The sequence below is a fragment of the Bombus fervidus genome, chromosome 14 (genome assembly GCF_041682495.2).
Source record: "Bombus fervidus isolate BK054 chromosome 14, iyBomFerv1, whole genome shotgun sequence".
Taxonomy (NCBI): Eukaryota; Metazoa; Arthropoda; class Insecta; order Hymenoptera; family Apidae; genus Bombus; species Bombus fervidus.
Genome location: NC_091530.1, coordinates 9,335,321 through 9,358,074, shown reverse-complemented (window position 1 = coordinate 9,358,074; position 22,754 = coordinate 9,335,321). Strand labels below are relative to the sequence as shown.

Genomic DNA, 22,754 nt, shown 5'->3' with positions numbered 1-22,754 from the left:
CAAATGTCGTAGCACGAAGCTTGACGCGTCGCCCGCCACAATAATTACAAATGTGCGGTTCCTTCTGAATTATTTTATCCTTGAACGATATAACGATAAGATTGTTTAAATACCATTGAATGTACTTTTCTCGAAGAACCTATTTTTTCACAATTTGTTCACGTGTCATTTTTTTTCACAATATCTTCTATTTTCACAATATGTCTGATATTTTTCACGACAGGCAACGCGTTAGGTTATGGTTACAATGGATACCTTCTGACGAACTCAATACGTCAATGTAATCAAACAGGTATATACATTTTACGAGGGCATGCATTCCAGTCTTCAGTTGCATTCGTCAGAACACCACTCCATCCGAATACACATCCATTGTAACCATACCTGAAAACGGTATACGTGCTCTCAAATAACGCGGTTTCGGATTATATGTGGATTCTTTCCTTTAAAAATTTCGACTTCCATTCCAAATTAATTTATTCAACATACCTTTACAATTCCCTTCATCGTGGCGAATAAGAGAGGCGAATGCGAATTCGTTCGTACCAACTAATTCCTCGCAAATTCAAATACATAACAAACAGCCTAATTTGAAGGAAAATCATACGACCAGTGGGTGTCTGCGAGGTACATAGCTGTAATTTCACTGTATAATGTAATTGCGTGATACCTATATAATAGCACATATGTATGTATACGTAGACATATGCACGTGCACTTGAAGAGTACAAACGTGTATGTATCATGTATATGTACGTAATTTAGTCATTTATGATAGGGAGGCGATGTTTTCATCTTCGCGAACAGTCGGTGTCCCAATTTTCGCGTTGTCCAAGAGAGCACCGTTAAGCAAAGCCAATTCGACGAAACAAAAACCTGGGATGTCCATGCAAGAACCGTCAAAAATTCTTTGAAAAACGGGCCAGTTAGAAAAATGATCAGGCACAGCAGGCTGGCACGGGCTTTGCCGTTGACGTCTTCAGCTTCGCCGATATTAATTGCCGTTCTCGTGGTGTACGCTCGCGGGCTCGCTCGACAGCAAATCCACGCGTATTTCCGTGTCGAATGAGAACAATAGTGCGGGCCGGGGGGAACGCGGATCGTTGAATCGTCGGTGAACGGAAGCGGGGCTGATTCATCGTTTGGAAATCGTACATCGGCGTGTTCTTAGGCTCTGACCTTTAAAACGGTGGGCACTAGCTCTGTAACACGGGACCGGCCGTGTGTGCACGATGACGCAAAAGGCCGACAGATCGAGGAGAGCCGGAGAATCAGGTCGTGTGCCGGATACTCCGTGGCGGCGGTGAACCAAAACAATGCGTCCGCCGTTCCTTGTCCTACCAGGTGAACGCGACAAGTCGCGATCGTTTGACGTCAGTCGGTTTGGAATGGCACACGGAACGATCGAGTGATTAATTGGCGAATTGTCGGCTATGAAAATGGCTAATTTGATCATAGGCGTAAACGAGATCCGGGTTGGTACGACGATGATGGATATGGTGATAAGATTCTCCGATACATTATTCGGTTGTTAAATGAGTGATAGTATTAAGGAAAGTATACATTTTTTTCAGGAAATTGGTTCTCCTGGAGAATATGGAATTGTTAATTATTTGAATATTTTTTGGAAATGACGAAATTTCGCATTCTTCTTTATAAAACGTTTGAAACCTTATGCGAGATCTTAGCTGTACATTTTTGTGTCTCTTACAATTTATAGTTCAGTCTTTAGATCTTTTTAGAGTTTATATTCATTTATAATGATTCGAATAATTCAGATTTAAGATTTATGTAGCGTGTAACCGATGATACAGTAAAAATAATGTTTATTAATGCAAATATAATACAACGAGAAGAAACACTGATTTAGATGTTAGGATGAAAGCTATGTCTGGAAAGTACGTAAATACAAGGACATAAATAAGTAATCTATCGTCGTGTAATCGAATAATCTTTCATCGTGTTTCATTATACGATGAAAACTGGTTTATTTATAGCAGAAAAATATAATTACTTCTTGAAGATTAATGTATCAAGGTGTAGCATATTTTGTTTAAAGTTATTCGTTATATAAATTTTATCACGCGATAGTTCGCAAGAAATGTAATCTATAGAGGAGAAATAACGTCAACGTTATCGTGTTTGTTTCATTAAACTTGCAGCTCGTTCTCGAAATTTCCATATCGTCGAAACGTGCAAAGACATTTGTTCTCCTTTAACCGTCGTCCTGCACCGTGTAATATGTATTAATAATTATGCAGTAAATTTTAGTTAATTGCGCAGTAAATCCCTACCAGACTTAACCCAGAACCATTAACGAGCAGATCAAATTTTAGGCGACTATCCCTGTGTAGATATGAAATACGAAACATTTATAATATTATACTAAACGTTCTCCGTGATATGACAGTTTTGATTATTTCTTCGGTAAAATGAAAATGTAAACTTTATAGAAATTACCGCTCAATTCTAAATCCTATTTCCTGGTTCACTTTTCTTAAATTTCCCCTATTCTTCATCATCATATTCTAGATTAGAGTGTTTAAAAATCCAATTATTTGATTTTCAAAGCTTCTTGTATCTCGAAATTTGTACAATTGTCAGAGTTTTAATTCATTCTTAATTTTCGTTCGTTTTCAAGTTAAATTCTCACGAAGTAACGTGATTTTAAGGCACCTAATGTACCTACATCACGACGCTTTAAATCCATCAAATCCTCAGAGGTTCGTTTAATTCCTTTCTGATCCGTATTATTCGATACTTCCTACTTACAGTAAATAACTTTACCTAAATCTTCTCACATATGGAGCTTTAAATTCATAAAAATCCTCGATGCCTAGTAAAAATCTATCTGATTTTTAATCCCAAATCCTTGATTGCAGCAAATGTAATCAGACATTTTCATTTAGTCTGATTACATGAAATAATCAATGAAAATAACTTCTCGCGAGATAACATAATTCCAAATCATTGCGCACCTATTCGCAAAGCTCTTAAATTCCTTTATCTCGTTCTCGTTTACAACTGTTTCGTAATTTCCATTAACATCCCTGATTCGACTATTTATTTCAGGAAAAACTGCACGCCAAAGTTTCGCGACACCTTCGAACGAAATAAAAATCCTGGCCGGTTAAGCTCGATTTCATTTCCAACGTCGCGCGCAGAGCTGCAACTTTATTTCTACGGATTTACGGAGTGTGCAACGCGGTCGCGAGATCGATCCTGGTAATTGCACGATTTCACTGCACGCGTTACTGTTCTCCTTAATACGTTTTTTCCCCGCTGATTTAGTTATCGTTCCATCCGATAAAATCCCGGGCCACGGCTATACCAACGAATTCGCTCGTCGTGACGTCAAGGAAGATTTAAGGCTACGTTTCGTGTATTCACCTTTCTCTCTCTGCCTCTTTTCTATTCGTTGGCGAACTTGTAGCTGGTAAAACCTCGGATTTTCGAACTAATCGAGCACCCAGTTTCGTCCGGCTTCTGTCTGTGTTAGTTAGTCGACTCTGCTGTTTCTTTCTCATAGATTCCTCGATGCAATACGAGCTCCGAGTTTTGGAAGTGATGTGCCAATTACGAGATTGTCAATAAAGTGTAGGAGTCAGTATTTGCAAAAATTGAATAACATCGATCCCTTCTTTTATTTAAAGTGCAATATATCGCGACATTTTACTTAGGTTTAATGTGAAAACCACATAGGAAAAACATGATAAATAGTCGATTTTCTAATCGTTTTATCGTTTGGTGATCGAACAGTGATATACTAAAGTGACTTCGTTCAAAGAACGAACTTTCATGTGTAAAGACATATCTCCTTTAAAGAAAAGTAATATATTCAAGAAGTTTTGTATAAAACCATATTAGTATGATTAATTTTCAAATATTCAAGAGTAGATATACGTAGCAGGAGTATCCATAAAGCAAATTAATTTCTAATCAATTAGAAGACTTGCTATGTACTTTCAAAGAAGCCACCACTCACTCCTATGCAAATTTCTCCTTTGACATCGACAGCTCAAGCAATTTAGCAAATAAACCTTCGAAAAGATCATTAAATTTTTATCTCAAGGAAAGCAATCTTCTCCTCGTTTGTAAAACGCCACAATCTTTTTCATAAACCTCCGAACAATGCTTTCTACAGAATCTTAAAATGTTCAAACGTTATTTATACCTGTTCGAGTGAAATACGAGGCGTTGCTCGAATTTTCAGCTCGTTTCATCCCCGTACGAACTCTGCTGACAATTTTTGCGCGCACCTTTCTCTCCAAGCCTCCGTATTTCGGTCTCGAAAGTCGATAGAAAAATAATATATAGAGGAGTCGAACTGCTGCTGGTGAACTCGTGATAAAGAGCAACAAACTCGGTGGTGAGAAAAGAGGGGCAAGGATTCCTCGACTATCGGCATGCTCGTTTCGAAACGACGTCGTCATTGCAAGTGTCGTACACTTTGAGGAAGCTTTGTAAAATACAAGTGAAAGAGAGAGAAAAGGAGACCATGGACAACACTGTCGACTAAATTAAATTCCTCAAACTTGTAATTGCTTTTGCGACGTTGTTTTTCTTCCGAACGATACCAGGACCAAGGAGTTCCATTTCGTTAGATGATACCACGACGAAAGAGAAGGCGATCTTTCAAGCCCTTCCAATTCTACCTATTTCTCGCTACTGTCCCAACGAATTAGACTACCCGTCGAAATTGTCAGTTTTGTCTCTTCTGTCTATCTCTATTGTTATTTCGAAGCGGATCGTGAGTGACAAGTTTCTATAAATCTCAATTTTAGTAGCTTTTCCAAGCTTCGGATTGCTATAACGAGTTCTTGGATTTCGCCGAAGATAACCGTAATCGAAGCAAAAACGACAGAGTCGTGGGAAAATATGATAAATCCGATATTGGATCGGAGTATTTGGTTATTTTGTACATTCTCCAAGATGTTTAAAGTATATCGTAATTTGTTAAGAAATAGGAAATTAGATTCCGCTTTTTTTCTCTTTTTTTTTTAGATTAATAGGTCTTGTATAAATACTTGAAGTGGAACTTATCTGTGATTGACAGGGATCTTGTTTGAATAGAAATTTCACCATGACTTTTGTTTTTCTTAATAGACTTACTTAATTACATATTCTTCGTTAGCTAGACGCTCTGTTCTCTCCGAGACGAGTTCATTCACCTTGCACGTATCGATCTTGCGAGCTTATTTAACATCGTTCGAGATCGTTAAAAATGCAGAGGTTGTCTTAAAATATCTAAAGATACAATTATCTAAGCGACATTTATTTTCATTGAAATATATATTCTTCCTAAAAATATAGCGAATCGTATTGGAAACATCGTTTATAATTTAGTAGCTAATCAAGAGGTAAAGATTAAGGATCAAAGGAATTTTACGTCTATGAGCATTATTTTTTCAATTACGTACTCTCATAATCTTTACACTTACAAGCACTTTTCTTTCAAAGATAAAACTTTCATTTCGTTAAACATTCTTTCATTAAATCCTTTTAATTAAAACAACAGAAATGAACAGAATGAAAATGAAACAAATATTATATCCACCATAATCTTCATATTCGGAGTGTTTTTCTTTCTAACATAGAACTTTTATTTCATTAAACATTCCCTTTAATTAATACAGCTGCAATGAACTGAATATAGAACTTTTATATCTATGAGTGCTCTTTCTGCAGTTACCGTCATAATCTTCGCATCTCACGTGCTTTTCTTTCGCATATAGAGTTTCCATTTCATTCAAAATTCTCTTTAATCAATACGAAAGAAATTAGTTGACGAGAACACGAGACGAACGTAAACAGCAACCCTAAATCACAGGCATCCGGACGTCGATCAACATTAATCACATTACCTGGCTAAACTACAATCACTGTCGAAACCTTTCACACATGAGCGACGAAAGCATTACTGCTCTAGAAACCAAAGTATCAATCAAACATCGGAAACGTGTAAAGACTCGCAGGAGGACCTCCTACGGTGTACCTCCACGTAAATTTATACCTGTCACCGTAAACAAGAATCATCGACGTTCCTCGGTTCGACGAGCGTCGAAAAGGGGACGAGAACAAGGGATGACGAGAGTACAAGAGGAGAAGAAGGAAGAGAGGGAAGAGAAACGAGGACCTCGACGATGACATGTCGTAAGCTGAGCATGAAATCATTTATCTCCGGGATAAGCGGCGAGAAACGACCAAGCTCTTTCTTCCTTCTTACATGGATTTAAACTTCCCTCTTCTTTCTCAACCGTCTCTTCACGTCTTCCTTCTTCATTCTGTTGTTCACCCTTTCGTCGTTAGTCTGGACGAGTATCTACGTAAATTATTATAGCTGCGCTAAAAGTTTTGGCGCAATTCGTGATTAATCTTGAAAGGTTGGATAAATTAATAAAAATTTGCATTTGTGCTGAATAAAATCGTCGTTGTAGTGGTTATGTCTTTTTCTTTTTTTTTTTTTTTTTTTTTTTTTTGGAGTAACGTTACGAATATGTCGGAACAATTAAATATGTGGATTCTTACGATAGCAAAGCTATATTGTGCATTAGATGTTCTCGAACTTCAAATATTTCATTGGACGAGAACAACTAGTAACTAACGTTGCGTTCGGAATAACCAGATGTAACTGTATATATATATATAGGTTCTAAGGAGGGTAGCTACATCGTTCTTTAAATTTTGCATTCGCTAGGACAATCAATCAACAACTAACATTCTGAAAAATACGTCAAAACAATCAAATGCGTATATAAATTCCTACGAGCGTAGCCATTTCTCTCTTCAGGTGTTTCATTCGTCAGAACATCCATCCGAAGTAACTACATCCTCGTATTATACCCAAAGGATTACCTAAGATGTCACCGACTTGGCACCGTACGAATAAGAAACGCCAAGAATACGTGTCCTGTGATGTATCTGATGCTATGAAACTAGACAAAGCTATTTGTAGATTGTGATAAAAATTATGCAAAATGTGGTTGAAGATTGTGAGAAACATAAAACGCGAATGAATGAAAAATAAGCCCGAAACGAAATTTTTATACATGAACGTTTTCCATCGTTTTGGTGTTTACATTGATACATTTTTTACGCCCTTTCTAACATCCTATATACGTAAATAGTTGGAATATGTAACACGATAATCCAAGAGATACGTACTAAGTGCAGATAGAAGAGAAAGTTCGTCGTTGAAAAATAATAACTGTCGAAACTCGGTGTCCCTAACAATTTTATCAATCGGACGACAAACGGAACATCCTGTATCCGGGGATGAAGCGTTAGAAGGGTACGAGTGCATGGCTGTCGGCCTTAAACGGCGCCCGGCGGCATGGAAAAATTGGATCCGGATTTCCGGCTGATAAGCGCCATTCGAGGGGATGCCTCGAGCTTGCCGCTGTCTTGTTCCTCCTGCGTGAAAACGGCAATTCTTTTTTCTCTCCAGGGGTGTGAAAGAGCGGACAGAAGTACCGATGGATGTGTATCATACGTAGTTGCTTTCTGGTAGCAATTATGGGGTTAAATGTGAGAATTTGTCGTTTTGTACAGGGATGTGAATATTTACGTACAGGTTATCAATTATTTTCTCAATGTATTCTTGTTTCTACAGAAAGAAACGATAGAACGTAAATTAGTAATTTCTTCTGAGATTTCAAACAACGAAACGAGGTTCTCTCGAACTTTTTTTACGTATATCTATGTAGTTGATCGACGTTTGAAAATAAAAATCATTGTTTTGCCAACTAAATTTTTGAGATAATTTTGTCGCAATTTATAAAACGCGTACGCCGAGCAGGTAGTCAGGGAAAATAATGATATATGAAGTAGAGTTCTGGAATGATTGAATCGTTTCGCACGATACAAAGTGCTCTAAAGCTGCCTCGTAGTGTATATATAAATCGTGCATATAAATTGGCCGATCGATAAAAGCACGGCTATACGAAACGTATTTGTTTCTTCGCTATTTTGTTTTCCTCCGGTGTTTGATTTATTTATTTGATTTATCCGCTCGAAACGCGTAGAAACTGCATCTCCATTTCGTCGAGTGTTTTACCGAAGTGATCGTTAACGAAATCAATTATTTTACGAAATTATTGCCGATTAACTGCTTCGGATATCTAGCAGATAATGCCGTGCATTTACTAATGAAGGATAATTAGGCGAAGAGCGTTACGTTATATGGAAAATGTGTTTCCTTTGCCAGCGTAATTGTAACGAAATTTCCGCTAATGCTAAACAAAAATAAAAATAAAAAAGAATTCTCCGATATGAAGTCACAGAAAGTCGTCTTGCAAAATAAATTCCACGTAAAATAGCATCAAACAAAATTTCGTATCTGCTTTCTTCGCGGTACCCGCAGCTAGAAAAGTTTTCAAGGATATCGCCGTGGTGGTTGCTTGTTAATTACACAACAGCTGACCCAACCACGTTAAAAACCACCGCTTAAAATAGAGTATTTAATTTCTTGTTTCCTGATATTTTTGATCTACTCGAAACAGCTATGAAAAGGAGAGAAGCTTACAGGAGGAAACGTGGTGGTTTTGCGGCACGTTTTCAAAATTCGGACAAAGAGGCCGGTTTACGTAAACTACCGTGTTCTAACGTTTTTTCAATTCGTCTTATTAAGCGAGAGAAAAAGAGAGAGAAAAGAGAGAGAGAGAGAGAGAGAGAATAGCATGCGAAGAAATTTTTAAATTCTTGCGACATTTTCAGACACGAAGAGGGTTTCTCGTGTCATGTTCACGGCGGCTCATAAAATCCATCGTCTATTTTAATATTTGAAATATCATTTCTCCTTAGCGGTTGTCGAGAGGCAGAAGTAGGGTCGAACGGATATTCGTCAGGCGGAAAATGAAACCGTGAAGAGGCGAGAAACGCACTTGCCAGCGGTCGCGGGGCTTTGCGTAAAATTTCTGTGCGGTGTTTTAATATTTTTTGCTTTTTTTCCATGACGACGACTGCCGCAACAAAGGGGAATAAAGGGATTTCTTATTTCTCCCAGCTGAGAATGGAATTTTCGTCGAGGTACAAATAAGCTCGCGCTGACGAAGATGCTTTCATTTAATCCTGTTTGCCACCCTTCCGCCTTTCTTATTTTAAATAATACACTGTTTTCATGTTACATAAGATATATGACGCGTCTACCATATTTTTCGACTGATTTTATTCGAGGAAAATTTGTTTAAGTTTATCAGAAGTTATATTAATCAACTTCTTTTGTAAATTTTGCAATTTTTTTTCTACGCGATTTACGTTTGATTTTCAAGAAACAGCAGTGGCATGAAAATAAAAGCACGTTAATTATGATAAGCTATGGTAAGACCGTGTGGCTTAGAAATCAATAAAACCCAAAGTTTTTAAACAATGTTTTACTTCGGTGATTTCATTAATTTCAAGAAGATGACATGGTAATACTAAATTTCAGAAAACCACTGGAAATGTATACTGGAATTATATATGTATATGTATATTATATCTATCGTATCATAAAAATTTTCAAAGTGCAAGGAATCAATAAATTTAATCAAATTTTTAATTCTAACTTTTATTCATCGGAATATATTTTATTTTCCAGATTGAAATCTTACTTAAACAGGCATCATTATAATTTTATGCTGGAAATGTCTAAACTAAATAATATTAGGTTGTCCCAAAAGTTTCTTTCGTTTTATAAGGAAATGATAGATACACAACATTTTTTGTTTTATATTATTTTATCGAATTCTGTATTATCCATGAATTTTGTTGTGTTACTGCAAAATAGACAACTTGATATTTCGATAACTCAGAACTATGACTATTCCATTTAGTGGATAGATTTAAGAGAAGATTATATTGATTATACATAATATTAAGAGAGGATAAAATGATTTCCTTGATAGTTTAGTTTTGCATTAATTTATAATTCATTCTGAAACTTTATACGCTACTGTATTCTAAAAATTCTATCGTCCAGTGTTAATTTCTCTTCTCTCGCCTGACGTCGTAAAAGATGGTGCAGTACAAATAAAAAACAAGCAGGAACCTGTGGATGACTCAGAAAGTCAGGTGGCGGTATAGTAACGTGTATGTTTCATTCACGAAAGTCACACGAGAGAACCGTAATATATATTCCTCCGTGCGTTGTTCGCACTTTAGCGTTTTTCTCTCTTCTGGTGTAATAAAAATTGTGTAATGAGAGCGGTAATTGAGAACAAGTTTCTGAGTCAGAATCCTCTCATGTTGAAACGTTAGCAAAGTTCATATAAAGAAGGATATTTATTTCCTCCCGTATATTCGCTACAATTAAGATACTTTACGTAAAATAATGATTGTGCAACTATAAAAATATTCTGCAAGAAATCTCATACTCGTGTTAATAATTAAAATGCTGAGCTTCAAACGTTTAACACAAAATATATGTATCTTCTGTCCCGTAATTTACTTGCAAGTGATGTTAGCTCACTGCTTGATGTAGAATTTTAATTTTTCTTACGATCCTCTTTAATTTCATTCCATCCAGTCTAGCGAATAAAAGTAGAAATTAATACTTTTATGTTTTACGTCATTGCGTATTTCGTAGAAACGTTGGCAGTTTACGAGTTTCACTCGTAGTTTCAAGCTAGATACGTCATGATCTGGTTTGTTTCTTTTATACCTCAGTCGTCTCGCAACATCTGCAAAATTTTCGAAAAAGGAAAATTATTCCACAGTGGAGTTCGTAGCCGAGAAGATAAAAAATCTGCGAGAGAAACGACTGGATTCGTATAGACTGGAATCGGAAATTCAGATGGCGACGGTATTGCAAGTTTTTCCGCGGCATCCATTGCACCGCCTTGGCACGTCTCATACAGAATTGATCGCTCGTTTTAATATCCCCCCTGTGGAATGGTATCTTCTCGCCGTAGGAAATGTAGCAGCGGCCTCGAACAGGATGTCTGGAAATAAATGATTCCATAATTCTTGTTTTACGTCGTCCTTGAACGGCATTTTTGCGTCGGACGGCAAAGCCTCGTACGTTGAACACGCTCTGCTCTCTGCGCGTGAATGGCCAATTCTATCGAGAAATTTTCAAGGAAATTGCATGGCCGTTTTGCGTCAAAGAAAATTCCCTTTTTTGGCCCGTAAAGCTTGCGAGTGCTGTGTTTTTTTACACGCACAAATTCCAACGCATTTAATAACGCGTGTAGCTAGTAACCAGTCTTTCTCCCTATACATGGCAACTATTTTTAAAGTATACGACAGGTTGCATGTGTACAGAACATAATTTATTTAGTGGTTTTTCACTGTTTTATGCTACATTTAATGAAGTTGAATCTTTAATAACTATATCGAGATAATAATATGTGTTTATGAGATCGTGTTGCTATTTCTGGTATTAGATATATATGTTTAGAATGATATTTACAATTAATAAAGTTCGTTAAATACAGCCGATTACGTAAATAGAAAAGAGAAGTAATTAGTCAAAACTTTGTTATACTTTAATTGCTTTTAATACAATGGATTCATGAAAATATCTGAACATTTACTATAAAATTTTTTTCCGAATATATTATACGTAGATGTTACACAAAACATTTAAATTAATACAATAACGAGACACGAGTATCATGATTATGTTGGTAAAGTTTCAAAGAAATCCGGAAATATATTTACATAGGAGTTACATTATTAGCATCAACGAATCAATATCGAAGTAAAAATTGGCCAAAGAGATCGAACTTGAAACAATGAAACGAACCATTACAAACGAGGAATCATAGGTAAGCGAAGAAATAACCCGAAACATCAGCAAAAATTTAACAATGTCCTATAAAATGAGGCACAAACCGAACCGCGGATAATCGACGTTATCAATCGTTGCTTTATTTCCAGCATCAAGAGCAATTCTCTGCTCGCGAACGACTTTTATTGGCCACTTTTGTCCGACTTTCCTCTATCCTTTTGCTTACACATTAACAAACCTTTGCGTTCCGATTGAATCGATTCACGACAGCCATCTGTACGTCGTAATTTTTCGTTTTATTTCCTCGCTAGACGAAAGTAATCCAACGTAAATTATATTCGCCGATAATCGTGCAATCCAGAAACGAAATAGAGATTCAAGCAACGATCTACGCAGTTGCGAACGATCGTGATAAGCCACGACAAATCGATTTCGAGTAAATTTCGAATTTTTTCTCGATAATGGGACACGCCGGATCGGGTAGGAAACGTTTCTTTGCGAATGAAATCTGATCGTTCGCCGTTTTCTCACGCTATTACGTGTTTTAAAGTTGTTTCGAATTTATTCGTGGTAACCCGCTTTCTCGAATTTACAATTCCAGAATAATTCCTTGGAAACATAATTTTAAGATCTGTATAGTAATTCTATGATTTTCCACGAATCTTCTTGTATGCTTTTTGAATTCTGTAATAAGTAGTTTCTGTAAATCGATAGTTGGATTCAAATTTATAGAAATAAATCGTGAGATTAGTAGGTAAGCGGAGAAGTTGGAGAAAAAAAAGAATTTCCGATTAGAAGACAAGGATGATCCAATAGTACTGTTAAAAATTTAAAGTTTGAACTGCAAACTTCAAAAAATGTTGAAGAAATTGGAAAATTTGAACTAGGCTTGTTTAATATTTTTTCTCTTTGATACATAGTTCAACGCGTTTTCTGTAGCACAGATAAAATTCTTACGAACGAACGTTTGATCAAAATTGAAAATCATCATTGAACGATTCATGTTTATTTCTGACCGTCAAAGAGCAGCGCTCTTTACCGGATATTCTATGTTTTTCAGTTAACTATAAACAAATGTCACGTGTCATTACCATTACTGTGATAACATTCCGACAAAGTTAACAACAACATCTGTTCGCGTCCGTTCTGAAGTAGAGTTGTTTTTGCAAACTGATAAAGAGGCGATGCAAAAGGAAAAACAGATATTTTTCAACCGATATTACGCATGATGCACCAGTGCGAGGAATTGTCGTTTTTCTGCACGCAAAGTGATCGACGTAATGGACGGAAACCTAAATTGTTTGCAATTTCATAGCTCGAAACGTTATCCATTAACGTCCAGTAAATTCGCGCGCGTTCTTCCTACTTTTTCCTTTTTTTTTTTTTTTTTTTTTTGGGAGTCTTTTTTTTAATCGTCTCAAAATACTCGTTTTCCGCGTCAATTACCACGTTCTCCAGTGCTATCCTGGGATTACGTTAACACGAGATCATTGCTGCTCTCCCTTTCTCTCTCTCTCTTTTTTCCATTTGTGGACGTTTTATTATCAACGGATCGTAGCAAACCATGTGGGCGTTTTTGTGCAGCAGCGAGAGAAGCAAAACAAAAAGGAAGAAAAAAGTAAAAAAAAAAAAAAATGAGGGAAAAAAGAGTAGAATAACGGTAACGTGGCTTGGGAAACGCGCAGAAATGATACTAAATCAACGTCGGAGGTTTCTAGATAGATGACTTTTTAATTGCACGGCTCGTTAAGCCCAGTGTCAATGACGACTTATGCTTGTGTCACGATAAAAAAGCTAGGATAGCTGACGATCAATTCACGCGCACCGGAAGTCGCTTAAAATCATCGTTTTGTCTAAACCAGATTACCCACGCTAATTGGAATACTATCGGTCGACATGGCCGTGTTTCTTTGTATTTTTATTCTATAAAATGGTTTTGAAATGGGTGAAAAAATTTTGTACGTACATTCTACACTTCGCTTCGAAACAGGAAAAACGCGTGGATAAAAATGCATGTGTATAAAATGAATTTTTATTGAGATGTAATTTAGTTTAGTTTTAGTACATTTTCTCCTGTCATCAATATTGCCAATTTATATAAATTTCGATCTATGACCAATTAGATAGATAGAAATATCTTACAATAGCACCCCGATAAACGAAAGAAAAAGAAACTTATAATCGTTAAAGAATTTTAATACTTCCTATTCATCTTAATTAATATCTTAATGATTTAACTTCGATTAATATTTGGATTGATATCTCGGTTAATATCTTGGTTAATATATAGATCATATTTCTCGATTATCATTTCACTCGGTAAACCAGGCCATATTTCGGTTAAATTTCCAGCGACATCTATTAATTTAAATGATCGTCGGCCTGATTAACATTCCAATTGATTTCGCTTGATATTTCGGCAGATACTTCTGCCAACAGATTTATTCCATATCATAAGCTTCATCAATCACCCGAAACCGAATCATCCACCGCATCGACATGCTCCGTTAATCAACGAACAGTATTCCATATACGTAGCAGTAGCTGGTGAACACACCGAGTTCCTTCGACATGCACAACACAAACCAGCATGGTGCGCATCGTCTTCCTTTGATTCGCTAGAACCATTCGGTTTCGAAGGCAAACAATCCTTGCAACAAGCCTCTTCAATTAAACACGGAATAACCAAACATCATGCATCGTTTCAGGGATGAGAGAACGTCTAGCAAGGCCAAACATGGAAACGAGAGAACGTCCATCGGGACGTTCGTTAAAGCTTGGCAATGGATACGAACGAGGACGATATCACCCTGTAAGAACCGTGCAATATTGGGCGATATCTATTGTAGCTATAATTTTCCTTCCTGGATAACGACGGCATTAATTAGCCTTATCGTGTTTTCGTCGATCCTTTATCACTCCACCCTCTCGTCGTGTTTGAATTTCAGATTCTGAGAAAACACAGACCAGCATCATGTTGGTAAATTCACGTTTATCGAGTGAATAGATCCGCTCGCCAATGTTCGGCTATTTATCGCACACTTTCCATTTTCCATTCGCGTTGTTCCAGTCATTGTTATCACTGAAACCTTGCAAACTTGCCCGATGACGATTCCTTTAGAACGTTTACGCGTTTCTCGATAAATTATGTGTATGTTGGTACGTAGGATATTGCAAAATTCGTTTCTGTATAAAGGGTGTATTTAATAGAATTAAAACAAAGAGAATGAGAGAAATTCATGATTTTGTATTACATCAGAAATTGCTGGATGTATCTTCGACTCGAGTACATATATCTAATCACGATCTTTTACTCATAATCTTTCGATCCAAATTTCATCGAGGAGAAACATTCGTTTCAACGAATCGTTTAGGAAATTCAATGAAATTTGCAAAAATGTTAATGTAACCCGTACATTTATTTCTATTTGCAATAGAGAGAGGAGGAGTAAATCTCACCTGTCTTCTTCTTCATGGATAGATAATAAAAAGCGTCTGAGATTCTACATTTTATTTTCGTAATACCAAATGCTTATAGTGTCGTGAAAATTTTACAAAGTTGTACGAAATACTTTTTTGTAACCATTGTATTTGTAAACGGGAGTATGTGTGACTATCCGTCTCTCCTTTAGTCGATGGTAACACCAAGTAAATTATGCATGAATGTAGACACGAATAAGTGTAATTTAAGCAAGGGAAAGGTAAAAGATAAATGGTAACCGTCGATAGAATGGAACAAGTGAATGGCGCGATGTTGGTTGCTGTTTGTGGAGGATTTGACGAGGGTGTAGTTGGGTCGAGGTGTTTTAAGCACAGTATTAGTCGGGGTCGTGGCAATACCACGGAGGGAGGTAACAAGCACGAGGGTGGGAGTTGGTATGAGAGAGTTAATAAGATGGTGTTTTGTGGGGTACCTCGAGGATTTGGTTTTAGGGTGTTTTTGGTAGAGATCGTGGCTGTCAGGATTGGCTGTTTAATCGAACGATCCGCAGTCAGGATATGTGAGGTACGCTTTAAATTGGTATTATGTTGATTAATAATAACTATCGTGCGAGTGTTGACGGGTGCTCACAATGTGTCACGGTTCGTTCATAAACTGCGTCATATTGTTTCTTCGTATTACGTGGCAGCGAGTTAATTAATTTTTGATTAATAGGATGAAGCTGCCGCTACTTACAATTTTATGTTATACATTATACTCTGTAACGTATTAAGGTTCGCTCTGGCAAGCGGCTAACAAGCTACGCTTTGTAAATTTATAAACTTGCAACAATATAGCAGCATATAGGAATTGTAATTAGGCAAGTGGACGATAAATACGATGAAGGGAATATTTAACGAAGATATTAATATCTTGCGCGGGCAATGTTCGTGTAGGATTGTGGATGGTGTATGTAAGAAACACGAGAAGGCCAGTTACAGGTTACTAAGGGGAAATGCAACAGTTTGATTTGAAATGCCACAAAATGGAAAATGTTCAGGATTTACGAGAGAACCTTGCGAATATTTTATTGTTCTTATGGTTCAAACTTCTGCTCTATGGTCTCTGTTTTTAAAAAATTCGTTCTTTGAATATTATTTTTCTCGACTGTTATTATTATCCTTCTCGTATATTATCCATCGTTTTATGATATTCTCACGGTTTAATTACGATGTCCTTAAAAACTGCAATAAATTATTCTAACACTTGCAACAGTTGTCTCGAATTTACGCCTTTTTCCACTAAACAAGGCGTTTCTTTTGTCTTTTTTTTTTCCTTGCCATTTATATCTGTTTACCATCTCAGCTTCTCAATTTCGAAAGAAATCTGGATTTCGTAAACTGTAGTAGGTAGCGAGTTTGTCCAAGTCGGTTGGTTCTTAGGAGGAACAGGAATTACTGAAGTTTAGCCTAGTTAGGGGATTAGGTTGTTTCTTGAGTAGACAAGTAGAATAGGAGAAGGAAATACAAGATTAAGGCCGTAGCAGAAAGCTGCGCAAAATACACTGTTCAAATTATGTGATCACTGTCTGTAGTTAACCGATTTATCAGAGATAACAGAAACTGTGTAATTGCTGCTGCCCTTCATATACGAGTTACTTAAATGGTTTATTCGAGCTATTTTTTGTAGAAAGAGAACGGTTTGAAGATTTCGAAAAATACAAAAGAGAGCGATTTTCGAAGCTTGGACGTGTGATGTAGGAAATAATAGTTCTGTATAGTTGGCAGGGCTCGCGTGTGGAGGATACTTCAGATGTCAGCTTAGAAAGCGTGAAACGAAATGAAGCGTGATAGAGAGGAGAAAGGAAGTGGGTTGGTAACAAATTGAGAATGGCAGTTGAGAGGAAACGTCGAATGTAGTGCAAAGAGCGATATAGCGTTCGAGGGTAAAACAAAACATAGAAAATAAAATATTTGATGCCTGTAGTGGTTTTACAGGTTGTTCCAAAAACAAGGTTCCCGAAATTTGTAAAATAAATACGATCCTGAAAAACTCATTCGAGTTACTTTCAAGAAATATCTCGCGACGTATATAACAACGAATTTCTATAGATAATTCGTGTTTCTATGCAGCTAATATTTTGTTGAATAATACAAGCGACACTTGTAGCATAGAATCGTTGGCGATTATTAGACAACTTTTTAAAAACGCCTTTTCTAAAAAATTATTTGGCAAAAGCTCGGGCCAAGCAATTCTTTTTAGATCTCGTGAAATTCTAAAAACCAGAATGCATCGTCTGTCGACTAATTGTAGCACATATGATTCTTAAAAGGGGACACCATGGAACAATGTAGAGAGAAACCCTTATTCCAAGACGGCGAAAAATATCCAATTCTAAAAACACCCTCTATTTTCGCCAGATAATAACGGCAAACACGACAATGTTCCCCGACTGCATCTCCTGTACACTGTGACAAAAACTCATCCTTCGCACCGAACTCATCGAACGAAAGAATGGCGCGCATTGGCGAGCTCCGCTCAGAGTTGTCTTTTCTTTTTCGTCTCGATTCGTTCATGTAGCTACTCTGTCGGAGAATTCACGCGCCATTCATTCGCCGGCTCATTACGCGGCTCGGGAAGCGACCGCCACGAAGAAAAGAACGCATTGTCTCCTTATTAGGGGATCTACGGAGGGAAAAACGTTGACTTGTCCCCCTGTAAGAGGACTCGGCCACGCAAGGGAAGAAGATAAACGACTGGAAATTAAACATAGACATGATAACCTGGTCGGAGGGAGAAGCGTGGACAGGCCTGGGTCAGAGGTCACGGCTCTTCGTCTCCTTTATTGTCTTCGTGTTTGCGTGGTCAGAGAGGAGATATGAATACGAGGATACAAATACGAGAGACAATGAGCTCGAAGCCAGACGAACGGACGAAGACAACAGGAGAAACAGTTTAAACGACACGGGAGAAGCCACGTCACTTCCTCTGAAACCCCGAGGCCAGACGTTTTTCATCCTGTTCTTTACGTGACTCACCGACTTGTCCCGGTTCAACGTCGTCTACCTTTTTCCTCCACCTTATCCTCGCCCCCTCTCCTCCACCCACGCTTTTTTCCCTTCATCCTTCCTCCACTTTGCAATTGCTTCCACGTCGAATTTTCAAATAGGTAACGGGCAAACAGGCGGGAAAGAGAAAAAAAGGAGCAAAACAACGAAACGCGCAGACGCCAATGAATTATTCCTTCACGTTCGACTCTTCTATCTGTTCGAAGGCGATGCGAAATTTATATTGCGTATTTGTTCGTTCATTCGATCCGCGTGTTTGTTTGTATGGCCACGAGTAAAAGGGGTGGCATTGCGTTCGCATTTTCAAATACCTAAGAGGCGGTCGTATCCCCGGGATTAACGTTGATACGCATGTCGAATCCAAGGAATTTGTTCGAATATGGAAGGATAGAAAGGGCTTGTTCACTCGATCGAGACATATGGGAGGCAGTAGATTGATATTTGAAAGTATTATTTTACGAATAATATCGGTATTTTTCGCGAGAGATAATCGTATGCGATGTTTTGGAAGTTTTGGCATGATTTTTATTTTCATAGATACGCGTTTCGTTGGATAAATATACTTCTTGTCGAAGTACCAATATTCTGCCTGTATTGTAACTTTATTAAATTCGTCTGTTTTTTCGGTATCGAGAAGCTTCTAGTTCGAAACCATTTCTATTTTGTTTAAATATTATTGAACGATTCGTTTCCGGATATGTGAGATTTTTAATGTTTTACCAATCCTGAAGCTTTTTGTTACGAATTCAAACGATCATAAATTTTGCCTTTGGCTATCTGTGGTAAATATACGAAACGTGGCTGATCTTCAAAATTAAAATTTCCTTTCGAAGGTGATCAAATTATTTTGTAGGAGACTTTTCTTCGATTTCTATTTCTGTTTCCGGATCTGCTTTACAAAAAACCTTTTCTTTCTAGTAATCGATGTTTAATCTATCTTCTGATAATTGAAATGCCGAAAATTATAGAAACTCATGGAAACGTAAAATTATCGAATAATCTAATATCATGCAAGTTTATGTATTTTTATTGGAATAAGAGAAAAGATGAAATAGCAATAATGTGATTTAATGATTTTCGGTGCAGATTATTTTCTAAACAAAAATGAGACCAAAAATCAATGTCCACCAGCAGCTCTGTTCAGCAAAGTGTAAAATTTGAAAGGAACCCACTCATGGGTGAATACGCGAACCTCTTTGAAGCTCGACTCGTTTCGATCGAACGATTCTAAAAGGATAAGCAGACCGGTGGTTTGAGTGCTTTTTGTGAAGGGTGTTGGTTAATTGAGTTAATTGGAAGCAGCCTGTTTGAATAGTCGATCCCTTTTGGGGGTTTAAAAGGAAGGGGCCATATATTTGGCGTGAAACAGTGCTCGTTGTTCGTCGAGTGCATCGTTCATCGATTGCAACAGTTAATCTTTCATTAGTGCAACATTAGAACATTTATTAAGTCCACAAAGAATTTTTCTGAAACGTTTAATGAACATTATACTATGTATAAATTTATTATTTTAAGTTTACACAAATATGTGTTTTCTTTGGTTAACTGCTACTTACTTACGAGAGAAATATTAAATATACATAGCACACTGTAAAATACTATTTGCAGAGTTTAAAAATTTACAGAAAAGTGAAAGGATTTAATATATTACAATCGTCATAGATATACCGTACATAGACAAGAGAAATGATTAATAAAAATACTAATATTCTTTACAGTCCAACATTCCAAACGTGATAATTTCCGAATAATTTTCCTAATAGCTCAAATAAATTCCTATCTAATGATTCTTTGCTTCGCTCAGATTTTCTAAGTATCCTAACACTACTAAACGGTTTGTGTGTATGAACATTTCACGGCAATTCTACGAGAGCCGTGCAAATGTTTGATCGACGAAATTATTAACGTGGATTTATAGATTTAAGAACCGTGTGTTTCACCTCAATCAATACATGAACGATCATAAACATGGATTATTATGATATTTCGCTTATACAGCGGTTTGCTGTACGTATGACGTGTACGTGTGTGGCTACCGACCATTGTGCAAATTAATACGATCGGTCTATTTAAATACTATAATCTGTATAATGTATCACGTGTAACACGAGTGGATATTAAATGGTACACCGTAAAACGAGTCGACGCGTCGTTCATGGATACACGTCTATGATTAGGGATAGAGAAAGCGGAGAAGGTTGCAATTTCGAGAATTACTTTGATGTTTTACCAGAGATTATGGTAATAATTCGAATAAGAAAGAAGAAGGGTACACGGATGTTGTCCTGCAAAATTATATGCAATTCTTATAAATAAATATCGTAGTGGGTATGTTGGTTCTTGGGAAATTGATTCTAACATGCAAACTGTAATTTATAGTTTATGTCTGCAAGCGGCAAATGCGAGGTAAAGTTTAATGGATTTCTTATTTTTACGAGATTCGTGTGATATCAACTCGAATGCGAGATGTAAATTAAAAATTACGAGATTTAAAAGCCCAGAGAATTTATTCGAAAAGCTTAGAAAAGTTTCGTCATGATTGATGCAAAGAAATAAGTTTTTGGATAAAAGCCAATTTTTAAGTCCAATTTTTATATCCTCGAATCGTGCTCCCCTTAAATGCATTGTATTTATATAAAAAATCAAATTGTTCGAGTATCGTTAAACTGGAAAGAGAAAATTATTACAATCGATCACAGTTTGAATATCATCGAGATGGAACGATACTTGTGATTTGCTAGGCACTTTAGCCAGGCTGAAACAAAGGAGTAGTTAAACAACGGCGATAGAATCGAAGGTAGAGAATGATGGAGAGGGATGTGTGTCGAAGGGTCACGTGTTTCGTAGGGACATCCCCTTGCCATGTGTCGTTTAAGTGTAACGAGTGTTTGTATTGCAAGGGGTTAGGCAAACATAGTTAGGTAACGTTGAATGGAACTTGAAGCACTTACGATAGGGGATATGGTGCACACCATGAATCATAAATGTCTGTGTCCCTTCGAGTCACGTCCTTCTGTAGTATACGTCGGTGAAGAGTAGAACTAACTCGATGGCTCGTGTGTATCGCAAATACGAAAGCACGGTACGCAAACTATCAGCAAATATCAGAGAATATTTTTATTTCTTGGTCGATGCGGAGTTTCGATACAGAAATTGGGTAACTGAATGGTAGCTTTTGCAAGCAGCAGTTTGAGGAGATTTAAATATTCTTTTTAATAATACGATCGTTGGAATGAGAAGTTAACAAGTTTTTAATAAAGTGAAATTAATTTTTGAAGTATTTGCTGTTCGTTTGGAAGATTCTCTTTGAAAGGGTTTAATTATGATCTTATAAAGTTACGAAGTATTCTTTTTTCTTTCTTTTGGATTGATAAAGTTCTACGGTATTTTATGATTGATATTTGAATATCTTATATTAATATCTCAAGGTTGGAGGAATTTTCAAATTTTTCCAAGTATCCTCGCACACGCAATTTATGATGGATTACATGATTTCAATTTGACGCAATATCACGTCATCCATAATGCATGTATTACGCCGTGAATCGATTCGATGCAGTATAACTTCATCCCTCATTCATCAAATGATCATATTAAACATTTCGTAACACCTCGCAGAATAGCTACATTCACGGACAATATTCAGATTAAAACACGTTCATAAACCTCGTAACTTATACAGGAAACTTCTAATATCTGTCGTACTCGAATCCTAAGAGAATTTTTTCCTTTGTAAATCAGTAAAAGAGAAGCAATACAGTATTCTATTATAAAATAAGATATTACGGAATCAAACACATTCTGAAATTAACTTTGTACGTTTTCATTCGCCGATGCATGTGGAAAATGCAGTCGCATCTCTCCTTGTAAATGAACGTTGCTTCTCCTCATTGATTCAATTTCCTTCTTCTACTGATGTTGATTTTTTCTATAAAGATTTTAAGCAATCTAATATATACAAAAGCTTCACAGTAACCTCATAAATCACATGGAATAGAACCTAACGGTGCAAATTAATTTACCACAAAAAGAAACTTGGCAATTACGGGATCGCTTAAGAGGCGACACACCAACGAAGGTACATAAAACTCGGATCGTTTCCTGTCGCCGCGAAATAACAACGTCTGGCTTCTAATTATCGCCGTGGTCTGGCGTCGATAGCTCGCTCTGCTAGATTTTCGCGGCCAGATAAAGGCGTCGCGTTCAGGTGAAAGAAAGGTGAGGATTCGCGGCGTGGGAGAGTCCCACACGGGGCACCGCACCGGAACCATCTTTCGGTGTCTTCCCCCTTCCATTTTTCCCTTCGTGTTCCCCACTCTTCGACTCATTGGAACCTTAAGTAGATTCGTGGCCGGAAGTGACGCATCGCCAAGGATTCACGACAGGCGAAGGAATGAAATTTCGGTCAAGTTTGGTGGGGCGCCCTTCTTTAAGGAATTACGAGACCTCGAAACCGCTTCCTCTTTTCTGATCGCGTCGATTCGTGCGTTCAAATGTATCGAGTTGTGCAATGTTACATGAGAACTTTGGTTGTGGAATTTTTCTCTCATCCTTC

The 22,754-nt window shown here is 37.1% G+C and overlaps 1 protein-coding gene across 6 annotated transcripts in view; it reads left to right on the top strand.

Annotated features, from left to right (window-relative positions):
* Window positions 1-22,754, top strand: part of Sns (sticks and stones) — a 479,087-nt gene that overhangs the window by 283,960 nt on the left and 172,373 nt on the right. The gene's annotated exons all lie outside the window — the stretch shown is intronic.